Below are 5,433 nucleotides of genomic sequence, written 5' to 3'. Positions count from 1 at the left end.
TTCCTGATTTCTTTCCTAGGGTTTCTATCTCCAGTGTTGCCTCATTTTGGGTTTTCTTTATTGTGTCTACTTCCCTTTTTAGGTCTTGGATGGTTTTGTTCACTTCCATCCTCTGTTTGGATGTGTTTTCCTGTTTTTCTTTAAGGACTTCTACCTGTTTGGTTTGTTTTCCTGTTTTTCTTTAAGAACTTGTAACTCTTTAGCAGTGTTCTCCTGTATTTCTTTAAGTGAGTTATTAAAGTCCTTCATCACGAGATATGCTTTTAAATCTGGGTCTAGCTTTTTGGGTGTGTTGGGGTGTCCAGGACTGGATGAGTTGGGCGTGCTGTGTTCTGATGATGGTGAGTCGTCTTGGTTTCTGTTAGTAAGATTCTTAAGTTTGCCTTTTGCCATCTGGTAATCTCTGGAGTTAGTTGTTATAGTTGTTTCTGGTTAGAGCTTGTTCCTCTCGTGATTTTGTTAGCCTCTGTCAGCAGACCTGGGAGACTAGCTCTTTCCTGAGTTTCAGTGGTCAGAGCACTCACTGCAGGCAAGCTCTCCTCTTGCAGGGAAGGTTCACAGATACCTGGCGTTCGGACCTGCCTCCTGGCAGAAGATGAAGGCCCGAAACAGGGCCTGTCCCAGAAGCTGTTAGCTTCTGTATCACACTCTCACCTGTGCAGACTAGTCTCAGAGGGATCCAGAAAACAAGATGGCTCCCCCACGTGCTCCAGCAAAGCCCTCCCGGGTAGGGAGGACACCTCTCCTCTGGCAGGGAAGCTGCCCGGATGTCTGGAGCCCAAAACGGGGTCTGCCTCAGAAGCTGTCCTCTAGGGACCTTGGGTGTGTCCGCCAACTCCTCGCCCAAGGTGACCAGGTGCTGGTGCCTACCGGAAGGGACTTGTGACCCAAAAATATTTGTATCTACTTAACAAAGCAAAAGTTTGTAGCTCTTGGGTCCTCATCGTAAAAAAATTAAATTTAGTTGTGAAATTAAAAAAAAAATCTGTTAACCATTGTTTTTGTTATTCTAAGGGAAAATTAATCACTGAGACCCTGGATTAGGTGTTTCTAATTTTAATTGTAATTTCTTTATTTTAGAAGAGAGGAAGGCAAAGTTTATTGGTCATTGGAGCTCTTTGCTTCTAAACACTTTTTGTTCCCCATCCCTACATGCTGTGTTCTTTCCTGAAGCCTCATCTGGCCCAAGCCTTAACCCAGTTTCTTCATCATGCATCCTACTTTTTGAAAAACACCGTGAACTTGGCCCACGAGAACTGGGGTCTATGTCCACCTCTGTGGCTCACATACTTTGATGTTTACCCTTCTGTGTGACTAATGGCCAGTTCACTCTTCATGACACAGAAAGGGTTGTCACTTGTCTTTTCTTAATGATATTTTTGGATATTTTAGTTAGGAGGAAAGATTACATTTAAAACACGAATGTCTCATGGAGTAGATTCTAATTTGGTAACACGATTTGCAAGGTCTGTGCAACCCTCGAAGAGTCTTTTAGAATTATCTGCTACCTTGTCTTAAACCCTAACTCATTTTCTAATGCTCCTCCAGAAAAAAAATTAAACTTGGAAGTGGTAGAAAATTGGCTTAGGTTAATAGAACCCTGTAGCCCTATGATTATGAAAGACTTTATTTGATCGTCGTCTTATTTCTTATAACGTATCCTAGGGCCCTGGACTGGGTGGGTGCATTTTGATTCCATATGAAATAGTGTGAATGGTTATTAGGGTTGTCTTGTCTAACTCCTTGGGTTTCCATTCTGAGTAGAGTAGGTTGCTGACAAGATTTAGTATGTATGTAAGTGTTGTTGTCTCTCAAAGATAGGAAGGCTATGGGATATAAATAAGACAGCAGGGGCTAAAGGAAGGTATTGCATGCAAGCCATAAAATAAAGCTGTCCTGTTTCAGCATTTTATGGAGGGCTAAACGTCGGGATAGGCAATGGCTCTGCCCCTAACATCTGTGGAACTAGGTAGGTTCAACTCCTGATTTCCTATGTCTAGATATTTATAAATTATAAATAAAGCCAATGAAATATTATGTATAATGTGTTCTTTGCACTCAACTTGATAGCTATTTACCAGTCTACATCACCCGTGGATTTTATACTGTTGTATCTGACTACTTATCTTTATTCATTCATGACCATGGACAGAGTGTGGAAAGTTGAATTGCCTAAGTGTGTGCTTCCACCTTAGGCAACATGGTAGACTCTGCCTTTTTGCTTCAGATCTCTTACTCTTATAGACACTTTCTTTGTGTGGTCCTTTAAAAATATTTACTTACTTAATGTATGTGTGTGTGCCCAGATATATGTATGTATACCACATGCACATAGGGCTTGTGGAAGTCAGAAGGTGGCATCAAATCTCCTGGAACTGGAGTTACAGACAATCATGAGTCTTAATATGGATGGATGCTGGGAACTGAACACAGGTCCTTTGCAAGAGCAGTTAGATACTCTGAACTGAGAGCCATCTTTCTGGTGCTCCATATATATATGGAGACAGAACTAAAAAATGTATATTGAACTATAGTTTGTATCTGATTGGCACTTATCAAAATAGCAAAGCTCACCAGATATTGATTATATTGATTTGTGAACCCAGAAGCCTCCAGAGGTTCACAAAATGATACAGAGTATTGCCACTACTCTTGGCGGTGCGCAGAACTAGACAGTTAAAACTTATTAGTAAAGTCACCACACACGCTGGATTCAGGACACAGAGAAATCAAGCTGGAACTGAGCTGGCAGCCCCCTCCCTACTTACTAGTTCTGGAAAGTATTGAGGTTGCTGGTGGAGACAAGTCATTTACAGTGTCACCCAGCTTTGGATCTTGCATGTCAAACTACTGACCTGTCAGGCATAACATGCATAGTGGTGCAATCATTGCATGAATCTTCTGGAGCTAACCAACCGCTGTCTAATTGAGGCCGACTCTATAGAAAGGAATACATGCCTGGTATTTATAGCTGGACTTTCTTGGGCCTGGCAGTGGACATGGAGACTTACTGATTTTATCATAGCTTAGGTCTTATCTTAGGCTATCTCCCAGCTAGTTCATTGAACTTAATTAACTCAACTATTCTAGTCCTGCCATGTGGCCTTCACCTCTCTTTCACCCTGGGTACATCTGACCTCCTTCATGTCCCACTGGCAAATCTTCCTACCTCTGATTCTCCTCACAGAGACCCCTTCTCTCTCATCCTCCTTTCCTCCACTGCCTAACTATTGGCTGTCAGTTCTTTATTAAGCCAATCAAAACGTGAGAGAGGAAGAACATTTACAAAATATGATACTGGTGATGAGCCATCAGAATAACAATACCAAAGTTGGACAGTACTCAGCTTTCTGCAGGCATAGGATTAAAAATTGATTAATACAAAGACAACCTTCAAACAACAAGTAAATGTAGACCTGGTCAAAGACCTGATAGCAAGGGAGGTCACAGAAAATAGTAAACTAAGTAAAGTGTAATAGATTTGTTTAAATACTCTGAAAATACATGAGATAGTTGATAGAATATAAGTAACAGTAAGTACAGGGGAGACACAGTTAATGTAGTTTAAAAGATATATAAATTCTGTTTACTTAAAGTGTAAATATTTCCTTCACCTTTTACAGTCACTCAAAACAGTGTGCTTGATTGTTTTAATTATATGTTAATTATATATGATAATTAACATATAATTATATCTAATTATATGTTAATGCAAATTTTGCATTAGATACAAGATGGCTAATAGTTTTGATATTATCCATGAGTTCTAGGATGGATTTACCAGCTCTTCTTCTCTCCTGAAGACTGTTGTCCTGCCTATGCCCAGACCCATCTACATCAGATCTGACGTGTGAGTCTTCCAAACTATGAAGGACATATTATAATATTCAATAAACAATCTGTGGCCTCCATATGCACAGAATGTGATGCTGGGCAAACAGAGAGCTCTGAGCAAAAGTCCTAAGAAAGAAAGTCTTCTAATGGAAATGTCTGCAAGCCCGATTAACTGATTTGAACCTCAGTGACTATGAAGAGTTTGGAATGTTACAGGTCCAGGGTCTATTTACAATTCATCTTGGGTAATCTTTAGCTCTCTAAGTAGCCATTCTTTCCTTATATTGGTGTGAGCCTAACATTCTGTGCCTAACAGATTAAAAAGTCTTTTGGAATGTAGTAAATCTGTGGCTTCCACCAATTGAAAGACTGAGTGTCATCAGGTAGTACCTGAGCCCTACAGTCAATACTTCCCTGCATCTTTTCACTAATGTACCTGAAGACTGCTTTGATCTTTTTAGTTTTTTTGTTCTGTTACAATAAACTAATTCCACATTGGAACATGGAATTTGACACTACACCTGTGTTCCCAGGCTATGGTCACTCTTATTTGGTTCTGGAATAAATTGAAATGAGATGTGTGCTTCTGCATCAACATTAAATTTTGTGGTGATAACCATTACCCAAAGTGGTTCGCAAAAGGTTTTATCTTGGCTGGGCAAATCACAGTGGTGGGGGAGACAAGTCAAGGGATACTGGAGAAAGAAGCTGAGAGATTCCATCTTCAACCACATGCAGAAAGCAGAGTGTAAGGCCTGGAAATGGGGCCAGGCTATAACCCCCCAAAGCCCATCCACAGTTCTGCAAGGAAAACTTCCATCCATGACCTTGCCAGACAATGCTGGTCGCTGGGGACTGATGGTGAAGTCCATGAGTCAGTGGAGGAACATTTCTTGTTCAAACCATCACACCATATAAATTTGAGAGACACTAACATTAAATCTATAACATAAGAGTTAAAGAAGTCCTTCCTGTCTGGGCCAGTGCCCCAAGCAGACCTTGGGTACAAACTCCATAGCCAGTCCCACAACACCCAGAGGAAGTTCCACTCCCAAGAGCTCTAACACACCCAGGATCATAGGATCAGAGGTGAGGAGGACACACCGTCTGCCCCAACACAGGGAGTAACTGGGACCAGCGGGACCCAGACATCCAGGAACTCCACCCGACCACTGGCACAGGTTACTTCTTGTTTGAGTGGGTGCCCTGAGCAAACCTTGGGCAATAACCCTGCAGCCAGTCCCACAACACCCAGAAAAAACTCCACCCCCAGGTGTTCCAAAATTGACCATATAATTGGCCATAAAACAGGCCTTAACAGATATAAGAAGATTGAAATAATCACACGCAACCTATCAGATCACCACGGACTAAGGCTGGTCTTAAATACCAACAAAAACAACAGAAAGCACACATACACATGGAAGCTGAACAATGATCTACTCAATGATAACTTGGTCAAGGAAGAAATAAGAAAGAAATTAAAGGCTTTCTAGAATTTAATGAAAATGAAGACACATCATACTAAAACTTATGGGACACAATGAAGGCAGTGGTAAGAGGAAAACTCATAGCTCTAAGTGCCTCAAAAAAAAAAAA

Source organism: Mus caroli, chromosome 17 (genome assembly GCF_900094665.2).
Source record: "Mus caroli chromosome 17, CAROLI_EIJ_v1.1, whole genome shotgun sequence".
NCBI lineage: Eukaryota > Metazoa > Chordata > Mammalia > Rodentia > Muridae > Mus > Mus caroli.
This window is presented reverse-complemented; position numbering follows the sequence as displayed.